This window comes from Triturus cristatus, chromosome 2_2 (genome assembly GCF_964204655.1).
Source record: "Triturus cristatus chromosome 2_2, aTriCri1.1, whole genome shotgun sequence".
Lineage (NCBI taxonomy): Eukaryota > Metazoa > Chordata > Amphibia > Caudata > Salamandridae > Triturus > Triturus cristatus.
In genome coordinates, this window is record NC_140582.1 from 1043492342 (window position 1) to 1043508133 (window position 15792).

Consider the following 15792-nt stretch of genomic DNA (forward strand, 5'->3'; position numbering starts at 1 on the left):
GGTTGACTTCTTCAAAAGAGACTGTTTGCATGAACATGACTATCTTTGGTCAGCTCATTGTTTAAATGTTAAATGCAAATGTTATATACACAATTCTAGAAGTCCTGCGTTTTATGTTGTTGTTATGAACAAATTTACCATCCACAAGTATTTCACACTGGCTTGTGGCGGCCTCTCTGTGTTCAACTTTTTGACATAAGTGGGAGATGGTGAAAGCCTTGCTAAACGAACCAACATTCCAGAGCCACTGTTTAAAGAACTGGGTGTTTTTTACACTGTGCCGCATAAATTTTGATCAGAGTTGTAATTAGTCTTTTAGTATACATTCGTTTTATACAACATTACGCAACATCTTGGCCCGCCAATATTTAATCTACACCTTTTGCCTGTGCCCCTTATTCCCGCTGCATGTTTTTCCCCATTTCAGTTCTCAAACCTAGCGGGCATATTTAAATGGCTTAAATCTGGCCTGGTGGTTAAAATGGGTTTTTTCTTTTCAAATGAAGAGCTTTTTTCATTCCGTTTGAATGTCCACTAAAAACTCCAGGGGTTGAACTGTACACATTTACCCCTCCGCCCCCACTCCAAAATGTTGTTACACAGTAGAGCTGTGGAAATTAGTTTTCTAATCTCTCGCATTGTTCAATGCCAGTTGGAGCAAACTTTGCATTGAGTATCGGGGAATCAAATTGCAATGATTCCTCATACCTTTTGTGAACCTCATGCACAATAAGAAATAAGCTATATCAGTCAACTGGATTTGTTTTTACACTAAAAATCCATCCTCCTTGGCTATCCATCCTCCTCGACCATTCTTGAAATGTTGCCGAACCTAACCGTTCAAATGTTTAAAAGATTACTCCTTAAAAAGCCAACAGACACATTTTTCCAATGCAAAGTTCTCATAAAATACTGAAACCGATATACACAAATATTCTGTATAATATTCTATTTACATGTCAAGTTTGCTGTAATTCAGTTTAGCAGTATTGCTGTAGAGGTAATAAAAAAAAATAGTCCTATGGGACTAAAACTGGTAAATGCTACTTTTAGATCACTGGAAATAACTGTCATCGTTTGACCGATCTACATAGAATCAGACTGAGCTCATCAAGCTACTGCCAAATTAGGTGTAGATTTGCCAACTAGCCAGCTACAATATAATTATCAAATCGAAAAATCCTCCCAAAATGTATGACATATGGAAAGCACAATTTAGCCATTTATAGACCGAAACAATGGTAGGCCCACACCATCCACCAAAGGACAGTGCTCAGGAAGACCTAATCAGCAGCCTCTTGCTAACAAAGTCATCATGGAATTTCTAACGGTAGCCATGTGTCCACATTAGTAACCTCAGTGTTTGGATCTCCAACCTCCATCCACAAGAATGTAGGGAATATACTTCCATTGTCTGAGGAAGATATCTGCACCCCATCATGTGCCATGCTATTCTAGGGCATCCAAAATTGAGCCCACTTATAGTTTTGTAATTAACACTATGAGCCAACCTTTGAGGGTGAACATCAGAAGACATCCGCTCCAGCATTTACAGAATCTGCTTTGCCATTTTATCGAAAAACACATATAACCGAATGAAAAATAAGAATAATTTCTGGAGTCCATTGTGATTACAAGATCAAACCTGAGGGAGTATTCAATGCCCAATTGACATTCAACATTAGAAGTGTAACTTCAAAGGTTTTTGTGGTTGTTATGAAATCAACATTTTAGACTGGACTGAACAAAAAAACTTAAAGATAATAATCAAACCTTGAAAAGAACCATACATTTTCAATATCCACAATTTTGATGTCAAAACCTTGCTTGAAGAATTGAAAGGGTTTTTTAGCAACAAGCAAAGATTTTTAAAAAGCTTCGAGCATACAGTCGTCTGAACGAAGATGTTCTGAAAGCCAAACAGAAAGTACGTAACGTATCTCCTTTCTGTTTATTAGAGGTCAAAACGATCCTGGAAGAAGGGTGCAAGGAAGGTGTGATTGAATCTTTTAACACCTCTGAGTGGTTGTTGCCTGTGGTGATAGCCAAGAAGAAGACTGGAATCATTAAACAATGCATCGACCACCATCCGATGAATTGCTATCTAGTGGCTGACTCTCAACCTTTGCCCCTCCTCAATAAAATGGAACAATGCCAAAAGATTTTCGACACTGGATTTCAGCTTGTCATGCATTCAGATTTTATTGCATTAGGACTAACAAATATATAATGCATTTATAACCCATGAGGGGACATACGAATTTTGCAGGATGCCTTTCTGCCTTATCTCAGCATCTCCTGTGTTCCAGAGGGTAATGAATAGGTAGTTTGAAGGTATGCATGGTGTAAAATTAAAAGACATTGTGTTACTTTAATGTGACACTGTTGATTAGCATGTTGCTATTGAATTGATTGTAAAACATTCTGCGTTAAATTCAGCAGAGTGACTTAAGTTTGCAAAAAGACAAATTTAAAATCAAGTCTAGCATTGAGTACTTGGGCCATGTGATCAGTGGTAATGAGTGTGAAGCGAAAATGAAAGAACTTAAAACAAAAAAATATTAGAGGAAACATTGTTACTCAAATCCTTTAACCCTTTCAGCGCTCATGACGGAACCACTCCGTCATGAGCCACAGGTGCAGTGTGCTCATGACGTAGTGGTTCCGTCATGCTGCGGCCGTTGGCCGCCGCTCCTCCCACGCTGCGCTGATTCCCCGCCTGTGCGGGCGATTAGCGCAGTGGGCGGAGTCATGACGGAACCACTCCGTCATGAGCACAGCTCAACCGTGGCTCATGACGGAGTGGCTCCGTCTTGAGCACAGCGCCACCGCGCTGCCCCCAAACCAACCCCCCCCCCCCCCCAGCGCTGCGGCGGAATTCCCGCCGCAGCCAAGGGGTTAATGAACATTTACCTTGTATTGCCACCACTGATGCCAGCCAAATTGATCTAGGGGCGGTATTGAGTCAAATTACAGCAGATACCAATAATATTATTGCCTTTGCATCACACAATCAAAGGGGCTTAAACCAACTCAGTAATTGAGTGCAAGCATTTTGCTTGTGTGTGAGCAGTTGAAAAATGTAAAAGCTTCCTTTGGGGTAAGGAATTGTAGATTCACACAGATCACAAGCCCGTAGTTAGCATGATGGAACAAAGAGGTACATGTAAATGTTCTCCTTGGATTGTCAAATTGGCACTTAAATTGCTAGATTATCAGTTCAAAGTTCAGTTCATTACTGGTCAACAGAATGTCCCTTTAGATTTCTTGTCATGCGCTCCATACAAAGAGGATGATAGTGAGGATGAATTGAATGCGGAAAATGATTTGATAGTGGCCTGGTTATCTGATGATAGTAGTTCCTCGTCCACTGTCTCCAAAAACTGTTGAATCAAGAATATGGAGAGTGGTACTGTGCCAAGAAAGTTAAACATATTCTGATAAAAAGACGGTCCAGTGAGTGGGTCCTTGATTCTAGTCTCTAACCTTTGAGAAATAAACTCTCTTTAGAGGATGAAGTGTTGTTCCGTGGAGACGTCTTATTATACCCAAATACTCTTAAAGAGCGACTTATCAACCTAGCTCATGAGGAGCAGGGAGGTACGACTTGTACTAAAACTAATGCATGCCCAATTAGTTGGTTTTGATGTGGAATTGCATGTTCCGAGGTGTGAGTTGTGCAGTGTTGCTGACAAAACCATCGAGACCTGCAAATGTCCCCGGACATCCGTACCATGGCCAGAATAGTCCATGGATTATCCTCTGCATTGACTTCATTGGACCCATGGGCTAACTGCCTCTTAAAATGTGCAATACTATAATATTAATCGATTACTTTAGTAAGTGGATTGTGGTAAAGTTTATTTTCCAGGCTGGTTGATTTCCTCAATCAAATATTTTGTTGTGAAGGTTTCCAGCATAAATAAGGTGGCATTCACTACCCATGAAATGACCACATTTCTTGAAATTCTAGCCTCAAACAAGTAAAATCAACCCTTTACCACCCTCTGATTACTCGACATGTAGAAAGAGCCAATTGGATTACTAAGCATACTATTCAGTTGGCCTTTAAATCACATCTTCACATAGCAGCTGCACTAGGGACAGGATTGTGGTCTAATCGCACCACGCCACATAATACAACAGGTAAAATCCATTTCAAGCTCCTTTGAGGCAGACTAGCCATCACCGAATTGCGACACTTTTAGTCCAAAGTGCGAGAGAGATGGGTTAACAAGTTTGGCATAACATATGATGTTGATGCGAGAGTTTTAATTTGTATGAAACAAGGGAGGATGCGTGAAATAATGAGTGTGTTCAAGAAGGGCATCAATAAGGACTAAGTATGCATGTAGCAAATCTCTTGAAAGCAAGTATAGCGAACCTCTGCATGTGATTGAAAGAAAGAGCACAATACTTTTGTTGGAAACTGGTCCAAAGTGGAATGGTTCTTGTATGTTGTTCGTCAAACCCACTCTATCTGAACATAGTGTACCTTCTTCATCTGCAGTCCGTCCACTAGAAGAAATGCTGCTCCACCCTTGGGATTCAAAGACTATGTTTTGGCTAATTTTTTTCTTGTTTTTGGGAGAAGATAAAGTACCTAGAAATTTGTAAGTCTGTTCATTCATTATACGTTTTATCCTTTGTGTCACTTTCCTACCAGTTCCTTTTCTCTTTTTAACCTGTTTGTGCATGTGCGTGTCCCCAGCTTGTGTATGGTGGATGAACGTCAAATTTTGACAGTTGGTTTGATGGTTTGGTCGGCCTTTGTGAAGTATTACACTAAACAAGCATTTCCACGTACTTTTTACCCCTTTATTACATTCATAAATATATATTTATGCAAAAGAAACAGAGTTCCAATCCGCTCTCAGATCTGTGCAAAAAACACCAGTAATCCAAGGTTCAACAAAGAGGGTTTATTGACTTCAATAAACCCCCTTTGTTAAACCTTGGATTACTGGTGTTTTTTGCAAAGATCTCCGAGCGCGATTGGAACTTTGTTTCTTTAGCATATTAATACCGGCTCACTCCACCGGCATCGCACCTGCGGAGGGGGGGGGGGGGTGGGTGGGTGGGTGTGTGTGTGTGTGTGTGTGTGTGTGTGTTCGTTCGTTTGTGTGTTCGTGTGTGTGTGTTCGTTCGTGTGTGTGTTCGTTCGTGTGTGTGTTCGTTCGTGTGTGTGTGTTCGTGTGTGTGTTCGTTCTCTCCAGCGGAGGGTGGCAGCTTCCAACCTCGCACTCTTCAGTACAAAGAAAAAGCATTCACGGGGGCGAGTCTGAAATTCCTTTATTTACGGCCTTTAGAAGCCAGTCCGTCGGCTCGCAGCTCTCTACCTTTGTGAGCTAATACGCTGCTGTGCCTCTACCCCTGTGAGCTGTTCCTTTGGGAGCGGACGGCCCGTTGTTCTCCCTCTGCGAGTCGAGCCCACGGGCTGCAGCTGTCCCTCTGCGAGCCTGGGTGCGAACTGTTGATAAGTCACACTATATGAGCATTGAAAAGCCATTTTGTGATTCAGCTCGCATCTGTTTGAGGCAACTCTGAAAACATACCGGAGCTCTGTCTGTGCGAGATACCCCCTTCACGCTCCCTCTCCCCACATCACAGTTCCTCAGCTATCCCTTTGGAAGCTGACGGCCTGCACCTTTCCCTATACCTGTCAGCCCGTAGCTGTTCCTCTGCGAGCTGGCCTGCAGCTCTCCCTCTGCGAACTGACGGGCCGCGGCTTTCCCTCTACGAGTCAGCCAGTCGGCTCGCAGCTCTTCATCTACGAGCCAGCCCGCCAGCTCGTAAGTCTCTGAGAACAGATGCAATGGCGCCAACGATCATGCAGGTCGGACACCCAACACTGCTCTGACACCTCCCAGTAGCAGCTCTTTGTCCGCCATCCCCCCCCTTACCCCCACCCCCCCACAAACAAATGTGACAGTCACGTTAGGGAATCTGGAACGTAAGCAATTGGCTAATGTCGTACAATTATGAATAAGAAGATGCTTGTGAGGTTGGACAAATAAGAATCTTAGTCATGTACGGATTTACATATAAAACATTTTATTCAAACAAAAGAACGAAATAAAAGTAGGTACAGGTATGGCGTGTCATCCCTCGACAATTTGTGAATCACAGCCTGCAAGACAAAAAAAAAGATAAGATGGTGCGTCATGCGTCCAACAAAGGGGAGAGAGAGGGAAAGGAAGAGAGAGAGAGAGAGAGAGAGAGAAAGAGAGAGAGAAAGAGAGAGCGAGAGAGAGAGAAAGAGAAAGAGGGGAAGAGAGAGAGAGAAAGGAAGAGAGAAAGGGAAAGAGAAAGGAAGAGAGAGAGAGCGAGAGAAAGGGAAAAAGAAAGGAAGAGAGAGAAAGGAAGAGAGAAAGGAAAAGAGAAAGGAAGAGAGAAAGGGAGAGAGAGAAAGGAAGAGAGAGAGAAAGGAAGAGAGAGAGAGAAAGGAAGAGAGAAAGGAAGAGAGAGAGAAAGGAAGAGAGAAAGGGAGAGAGAAAGGGAGAGAGAAAGGGAGAGAGAGAAAGGGAGAGAGAGAAAGGGAGGGAGAGAAAGGGAGAGAGAGAAAGGGAGAGAGAGAAAGGGAGAGAGAGAAAGGGAGAGAGAGAGAGAAAGGAAGAGGGAGAGAGAGAGAAAGGAAGAGGGAGAGAGAGAGAAAGGAAGAGGGAGAGAGAGAGAGAAAGGAAGAGAAAGAGAGAGAGGACAAGAAAGGGGAAGAGGGAGAGAGAGAAAGGGAGAGAGAGGGAGAGAGAGGGAGAGAGAGGGAGAGAAAGGAAGAGAAAGAGGAAGAGGGAGAGAGAAAGGAAGAGAGAAAGGGAGAGAGAAAGGGAGAGGGGGAGAGAGAGAGAGAAAGGGAGAGAGAGAGAGAGAAAGAAAGAGAAAGGGAGAGAGAGAGCGAAAGGAAGAGAGAGCGAGAGAGAGAAAGGAAGAGAGAGCGAGAGAGAGAAAGGAAGAGAGAAAAAGGAAGAGATGGAGAGGAAGAGTGAGTGTTGACACTGTGGAGAAAATCTTCACAGCTCACCTTTCTGCCAGCGGTGTGTCTCCAACCACGTGCCGGGATATAATGCAGCCCTCAAGTTTAGTCATCTGAAACATAGTATAGAAACAGTGATGGCAGAGTACATACAACTGCACACGCGTAATTCTCTGTTTCGCCCCTGCACACTCAGGCTGCTGCACCCCATCAACTCCCGTCGCCCAGAGATGTCTGCCCACGTCTGCGCTCCATCCACTCCCACTGCCAAGAGGAGTCTGCCTGCTGCTGTGCACCCAGGCTACTGCACCCCATCCATTCTCAGTGCCCATAGGTGACTGCCCGTTCCTGCGCATCCAGGCTGCTGCACTCCATCCACTCCCACTGTCTGGAGGTGTCTGTCCGCTCTTGTGCACCCAGGCTGCTGCACACTATCCACTCCCACCTCCCAGAGGTGACTGCCGGCTGCTGCGGAAACAAGACTCTCTGCTCACCTTCCGCCACTGGCGTGTGTGTGTAAGGGTGCATCACGTGCCGAAGCAACCTTCTCAGGCGTTGCGTACACTCTGTACAGCAGAGCTCACAATTCAGACTGGGTGTTGATTGTCAGGATGGCCAGACAGAGAGAGCATGAGAGAGGAAGAGAGAGAGCAAGAGTTTGAGGGAGAGAAAGGAAGAGATCAGGAAGGACAGTGAGTGCCTGTGGACAAAACCCTCACAGCTCACCTTTACGCCACCGCTGTGTCTCCAACCACGTGCCGGGACCTAGTGGAGCCCTCAAGCTCCCACACCTGAAACATAGTACAGAATCAGGAATGGCAGAGTATATACGACTGCGCACGCCTAAATCGATGTCCCGCCTTTGTGCATCCAGGCTGCTGCACATCATTAACTTCCACTGCCCGGAGGAGTCTGCCGGCCGCTGCGCACCCGCGCTGCTACACCCCATCCACTCCCGCCGCCCAGAGGTGTCTTCCCGCCCCTGCGCACCCAGGCCTCACTGCTCACCTTTGCGCGGACAAGGCACCCTCCACATCATGCAGCCCCGCTCCGCAGGCCAACAGGTCTTGCATTTGATGCTGCGTCGTGATTTTGCCATGTCAGAGGACATACCAGTGCACCCACCATCATAGCAGGTTGCACCCCTGCTCAGCCCTAGCGGTGCCACTAACTCAGTGACCAGTGAGGCCATGCACGTGGCGGTAGGCCCCCGCTGTTCGATGGCTCAGGACTACACTGCGGTCCAGCAGGGCACACAAAACATGAGCTGGTCAGACCACCGGGACGGAGCGTCATAGCAGGCTGCACACCCGCTCAGCACTTACAATGGCCCTACCTCAGTGGACCAAAATTCACAGTCCCGTGACGATGTGCCTGTGCCGGCCGCAGTGCATCTGGTGCACCAAGTCTGAAATGGAAATGGCGTGGAGCACGTCCGCATGGTCTTTTTTATTGGCAGGGTCACGAGTCTTGTGACGCCTGTGCTTGATGGGTGTGGTGTGGGTGTAAACCAGCCATCAGGTAGTGGCTGAGGCATACTAAGAACTAGACCTGTGAGCAGTAGATCACTAGAATGAAAAGCTGGGCCATGTAGCGTTGTTGTCCCTCCCTGTATGTGTAAACGGATTGGGATGGCCTGGCATATGCCAATCCTGTGTGAGGCTGTGAACAATGACCCTGGAGCTCTGGGCGTGGTTCTGTCCTGGGCTGTATGAGGAATCAATTGATGCGGGTGTCCTTGTTGTAGTGCTGCCGCAACCCAGACCGCAAGCGCCAATGTGTCACCCTGTATTCTTGGTATTGTGTGCATTATCTAGCGCCGGGACACCTCACCTGAGGTAGCTGTTCGCGCTCTACAAGCATCTGTATTATTTATTATTATTATTATTATTATTATTGGTGGGTGACTTGCGTTCTTCACACATGTTTGGTTGCCACATCTAGCTACATTCAGCTATTGTGTGGCTGAAGGGCCATGCCGTTTTTGGAGGTCCGCTGTCCTGTTGTGCGCAACCTCGATGGTAGTGGGGGTTGGGGGGTGGTCCAGGGGAGGTCCTGAGGGTGGTGGCAGTGGATTTTGTGGCCTTCTTGGGTGTCGGAGGTGCATGAACAGTAGCTCTATGACATATGTTGGTCTTCAGATGTGATTCTGGGCTGGGCTCCCTTTCACACAGTAGGTAGTCGTCCTACTTTACACCAGTAAAAGGCAGATGTTACATTCCTACTGCTAACGCAGCTTATCGCCTGTTTTTGGAACGCACCGCAGATTTGGCTGCTCGTTGAAAATATCGGGAAGTGAGGTTTTCGTGTTATTTTTGTACAGGAACGCCTACTTTGCATATTATTTGCATTAGTTATTGCTCTCATTTGTGGCACTTTTTTGGGGTGGGAGCTATTGCTGGAAAACTGGCGATATCGAATGTTTTAACCAGGTTGAGAATGGAATGATAATTTAAAATCACTGAAAAAAGTAGGTTTAATGAACATTATAATTAGAAATTACCATTTAAAAAACCTTTGAAATTCACTGAAAAAAACATAGGTTTCAGGTACGTTATAGTTAGTTGGTCATTTCACTCGTACAAAAACAGAGAAATTCGAACTTTCTAGTTAGTAGAGCGAACTATAACTTGCGCCCCCGCAATGCACTGCTGATGACGTCATATATTACATCACTCATGACATGGTCAGTGACATCACTGATGACATCACTGTGTGAATGCCTGCATCCGTCTGTCTGTTGGTGTGTAAGCAGCTGCATGGGTTTGCGAATAGCTACATGAGTGTCTATATGGGTTATTGATTGGTTGTCTGAGTATCTGTATGGGTGCCTGAGTGTTTGTGTGGGTGGGGTGTGTGTGACTCTGTACATAGATGTGTGAGTGGGTGATTCACTGGGTGCATGGTTTCAAGAGTGCATCTGTGATGGACTGTATGGGTGGTTGAGTGTGTGTATGGGTGTGTTAGTGAGTGAATGTATGTCTCAGTTGTAAATGTGTGAGTAACTACATATGTGAGAGGCAGTATATATGTGTGTTGGAGGATATAAATGGCTATAAGTGAGTGTGATTGTGAGAGTGGCTGTATGGATGAGTCTGTGCTTGTATCAGTGATTGTATAAGGGCGTAAGTATGTGCTAGTATTTGTATGAGTAAGTGAGCTGGTGTGTGTATAACTGTATAGGTGAGTAAATGGCAGTGTGATTAATTATTTGCATGACTGACTAGGTGTGTGAGTACCTCTATGGATGAGTGGCGGTGTGTGAGTTTCTATATAGGTGTATGAGTGCATATGAAAGTCCTGTACTGAGTGACCATAAGTATGAGTGACTGTACGGGTGAGTGAGTGGATGTGTAAACCCAAAACAGTGAGTGGGTATGTAGTTATTGGTGTTGGAGTGTCTATGGTTTTGAGAATGGCAGTCTGTAATTTAGAGTGGGTGTATCAAAGGTTATATTAGGGTGTGAGAAGATGCATCAAATTATCACATGGATGATGTCATCAGTGATGTCACTGACCATGTCATGAGTGATGTAATAATATGTGACGTCATCAGCAGTGCATTGCAGGGGCGCGAGTTATAGTTAGCTGAACTAACTATAACGGGGGAATTTCTATGGTTTTGTACGAGTGAACTGTCCAACTAACTCTAACTTTCCCTAAAACCTATGGTTTTTTCAGTGAATTTCAAAGGTTTTTTAAATGCTAGTTTCTAATTATGCCTACAGAGGTAGGACATGTGATGAAAGAAGAAACAACGCACAAAGGAAAAAAAAGAAATGCTGAAAAAAGCAACAGAAGTCCACAAAGACGAAGAAAAGTGCAGGAAGAAGAAGAGATGTGCAGAAAGAACCAACAGAGGAGCAGAAAGTCCTCCTGTGCCCACAACTTTTTCAGACGGGTACTGGTGGTAACTGACTCTGGCTTACCAGGCCTAGATCCAGTGCTATGCTAAAAGACACTTAGAATACAGTGAAAACACCTACATACACTAGGGAACACTATGCGTTGGGGTACCCCTGTGATTAGCATGACCTCCTCTGTAAGCGCTGCAGAGAGGTGGTCCGAGGCCATGCACAATTTTACACCTCTCTACAATGCAAATCTGTGGCACTTACTGGACATACCTGGTGGGTTAGTTGGCCCCCAGGGACCCTCAGGATTCAAGGGGACTTAATTCCCTAACTTAAAACGCGCCACAGGGCGCGTTTCCATACTTGTGGCATCAGGCCACGACCCCTCCCTGCACCACTGCGCAAACGCACCCCCTGGTGCGTTGTAAATTGGGGGATTAAGTCCCCTTGAGTCCTGAGGGTCCCTGGGGGCCAACTAGCCCACCACTTACTTCCAGTAAGTGCCACAGAGCTGCGTTGCAGAGTGGTGTAAAAAGGGGCGTGGGTCTGAACACCTCTCTGCAACGCAGCTCCCTGGCGCATACTGGAGGTTCCTGGTGGGCTAGTTGGCCCCCAGGGACTCCCAGTATTCAAGGGGAATTAGATCCCCATCTTACAACGCACCAGGGGGCGCGTTTGCAGAGTGCTGCAGGGAGCAGACGGGGCCTCCGGCGCTATGCCGGTCTTTTTTTTTTTTTTTCTGTATTTATTTTTGTAAGAAGGGGGGCTGTGTGGCCCCCCATGCCTTCCTTTCATATTTTATTGGCCCTGGGGACCCCATCCCCCAGGGCCTGACCCCTATTTTTTATTTTATTTAAAAAAATTGGAAGGGAGCCCCACGCCCCACCCCCCCCCCCGGCCCCCTCCCGAGGCCATATTCGGTCCTGGGGACCCCATGCCCGGGGCATGGCCAGGTTTTTTTTTTTTTTTTTTAAATTATTGGATGGGGCTGCGTGGCCCCCCTTCTCAGGCCATTTATGGCCCCGGGGACGCCATCCCCCAGGGCCGGCCTTTCCGTGTTTTAAAACAAAAACATATATATATATTGTATAATGGGGGAGGAAGGCCACGTGGCTCCCTCTCCCGGGCCACCTATGGCCCGGGGACCCATCCCCTGGGGCCTGGCCTCTCATTGGGGAACGGAATTACACCAAATTTTGCAAAAAGGTAGCCCTTAGTTCAGAAAGAAACCGTTTTTTTAAATGGTGTGAATCCGTTCAGTAGTTGCTGAGAAATTAAAAAAATAAGAGTCAAAAAATCAATTTCCTATAGGAAACTTTATGCAAGGCTACAGCCGAAACTACTGAACGGATTTACCCCAAATTTGGCAAAAAGGTACTGCTTGGCTCAGAAAGCGACCTTTTTAAAAATGGTGTAAATCCGGTTTCCCGCCTCCTGCGGAAGCCGGCATTGCTCTTCCACACGGGGAGCTGCTAAGATGCAGCTCCCCGTGTGGAAAAGCAATGTGGTTTGGATTTTGAAAGAGAGAGCAGGTTTCCTGCTATCGCTTTCAAAACCCAAACCAGAGTTTGCAATGACAGGGTGGGAGTTGCGAGGCTCCCGCCCTGTCATTGCAAACAGCAGTGTCCCGGGGGTGGGCACCCCGGGACATTGCAGGAGCCGGCCCTGGGGGGTGGCGGTAACCAGGGCCATCACTGGCTCCAGCGCAGCCCCCCTCCCAAAATTAGCAAAGCCCCGGGGAGGTGGTGGTTCCCGGGGCTCAGGGGTCCGTAACAGAGCCCCAAATATACATAGTTAGTGCCCCGTGGAGGTGGCGGTCCCCAGGGCTTGTGATGGGGGCTCGAGCCCCCCCACACAGGTAGTTATTTTTTTTTTTAAAACAAGCCCCGGTGGGGCTTGGGGGCCCTTGGAGGCCCCCCACCCATTTAAAATACAAGCCTGGGGCATGGCGGTCCCTGGGGCTGCGGGGGGGGCCGTGAGCCCTCCCGCAAATATTTTAGAAAAGCCTCAATGGTGGCGGTCCCGGGGCTGCGGGGGGAGGCTGTGTGCCCCCCGCAAATATTTATAGAAAGCCCCGGGGGTGGCAGTCCCCGGGGGTTCCCCTGGGCCCCCGCAAATATATTTTTCACATGCCCACGGGACTTGGCCCACCCGGGGGCTAATTAATAACGAAGCGCGGGAGCCCGAGCTTTGTTTTTTTATTTTTGCGGCCGGATCCGCGAATCCTCTGCGCATCTCGCAATTTATTTATTTTTTAAATGCTTTTTTTGGCCCTGGGGTTCCTTGTGGGACCCCCTAAACAGGCCTAGGGGGTCAGGATGTTTCTACCCTTCCCCCTTTTCTTGTTTTTCACGTTTGTTTTACTGATTTCTTGTGCCTCTATTCTACTGAGGCACAAGATGGCTGCCAACACTTCCTGGTTTTAAGTGTTGACAGCCAATTAGAATGCAGCTGGTGATCGGGAGGGTGCGCGGATCCACCGCGCCTCTAAATATCGAAACTTTTATTTTTGATTTTCTCAGCAACTACTGAACGGATTTACACCATTTTTAAAAAGGTCGCTTTCTGAGCCAAGCAGTACCTTTTTGCCAAATTTGGGGTAAATCCGTTCAGTAGTTTCGGCTGTAGCCTTGCATAAAGTTTCCTATAGGAAATTGATTTTTTGACTCTTATTTTTTTAATTTCTCAGCAACTACTGAACGGATTCACACCATTTAAAAAAACGGTCTCTTTCTGAAGTAAGGGCTACCTTTTTGCAAAATTTGGTGTAATTCCGTTCAGCAGTTCGGGCTGTAGTCGTGTCTAAAGTTTACTATGGGAAATAACATGGAAAAAACGCGTTTTGGGAGCCCCCTTTTTTCTCAGCCCCCGCTTGGCTAATCACCCTGAAAATTTCTGGATAGGAACTGACCAGAGTAGGCCATTAGTTTTGAAAACTTCGCGAAGATTCGTGAACCGGCGCCAAAGTTATTGGAAAAACAAAAAACGCTTTTTGAATAGAAACCAGGTCCTAACTATAACTACCTACTGGTGACCGCCATTAGGTAAAAATATATATATTTAAAGACCTGGGGAGGTAGGCCGCACAGCCCCTCTCCATAATATTTATATTCTACCCTGCGGGATAGGGTCTCCAGGGCTGGAAATGGCTCAGGGAGGAGGTAGATATATATACTGTGCGGCCTACCTCCCCATGTCTTTAAAAAGCCCTGGGTAACCTGGGCCTCTACTTTTTTTTTAGAAAGGGGGGCACATGCCCCCCACCCACCCTGAGCCTTTAATGACCCGGGGACACCATCCCCCAGGCCTAGCTCACTTGCTGTAATCCCCCCCCCCCCACCCCTAAACACAGCAGTTTCCATGTCTTTGAATGCACAGCAAGTGTGACAAGATAAGAACAAAATGTAAAGGCTTGTTTACGGAAAGCAAGCACTCGTGGAAGAATACAGTAAACAGGCTGTGCTACATGGGATGGACAAAACAAACTTGCTGGACAGTCCAAAACAAATAAAGCCAACAAATCGAAAGCAAGCAAATGTGAGTTACAAACCACAAAGCCAATGGTAAGCAATGGGCGGAATGCATTCATAGGTCAGCTTTCAGAATGTCCGCAAGAAGTCTTTAGTAACCAGACTGCTGCCCTGACTGGTAGACTTCGACCTAAAAAGTGATAACTGCAGTTCTTAAATTTTGGTTTTTAGGTCTCGCCTAGCTATTGCGATAGCAATCGCTATGCGAGACTCTAGTAAGGGGCTCCCAAAGCGGATTGCATGGCGAGCACGCGCACAATCGCGTGCATCGTGCCGCCATGCAATCCATTTGGCATCGTACTTCAAAGGGTCCGCTCCCCCGCTTGGAATGCGCTCCCGCCAAGCGCGCTAACAAATTTGCTTTCACTTTACTGCAGTCTATTGCCTCCTGTCACACGCGTCCTCCTTTCTCAGCTGTTCTCCTCTGGTTAGTGCGCTGATCTCGTCACACAGTGCAAGCCAGATGTGTTGGCTTCGTCAATGGCTGTTTATTTTACCTCTACAATCAAATAAACCGTATTCTGAGTGTTGTCGCTCTATTTGATTTAGATATTCTAGGGCACAGCAGCTTCAAACCTCATTGTGGCCCCAAAGTAGTTTAATATTTTTTATGTTGAAATACACTTAACAGTGGAGTGTCCAGGGTTTTATCAAATGTTTTTACTGGTTTTGATAGATTTAGACCTAGGTTTTGAGTGCAGAGACAGTTCTTGAAGAAACAATTTATAACTGGTATGAATAGTTTTATGGTGTTGCTTGCTGCCCGACTCCTAAACGGAGCGCGTGCACACCACTCGCGGGTGCACCCCACCGCCTCTCTCTCCCGCTGCAGTGCAAGGCGCGTGCGCTTGTTTAGCAGAGGTTGCTCTGTAATCCATGTACAATCTTTGTCTGTTTCCTATCATGTAACGCAACCAGCTGTTGAAAGGCGGGTCCCTTGCACTGCCAAAGAGCGATAAGCAGCCCTGCAGACAGCTGTTCTCAGCTTTTTGAACTTTCCATCAGTTCGTGTTTTATTTAAACAGCGCACTCTTCTCCCGACCGTTTGACTTTTTTTTTTTTGCATCTTTGATATAGCGCAAACTCGACCCGAAGGTATTGAAGCGCTGTACATGAGCACCGTATTTACATACATATTCAGGCACAGGGAGATTAAGTGATTTGCCCAGAATCACAGGATGTGGACGCGACCTCGAGGCTCGAACCCTGGTTTCCTGCACCAAAGTCGGAAGCGCAGCCGACGGACCACATCCCCTCCCCTTCTCATGTTTACATAAATAAACTAGGGTAAAACCAACTCCTCGAGCCCGGCGTTCCTTGCTTAACGCCATTCTCTGAAGGACAGTCAAACCTACTCCTGCCTCGACTCTGCCCCTGTAACGCCCCAGCAAAAGAGCAGCCGTCCCGAACACTGGCACTTCCACCCAAACACCGACAC

At 46.7% G+C, this 15792-nt stretch overlaps 1 protein-coding gene across 1 annotated transcript in view; it reads left to right on the forward strand.

Annotated features, from left to right (window-relative positions):
• The window catches only part of SLC75A1 (solute carrier family 75 member 1), a 161992-nt gene that overhangs the window by 54972 nt on the left and 91228 nt on the right, over positions 1-15792 (forward strand).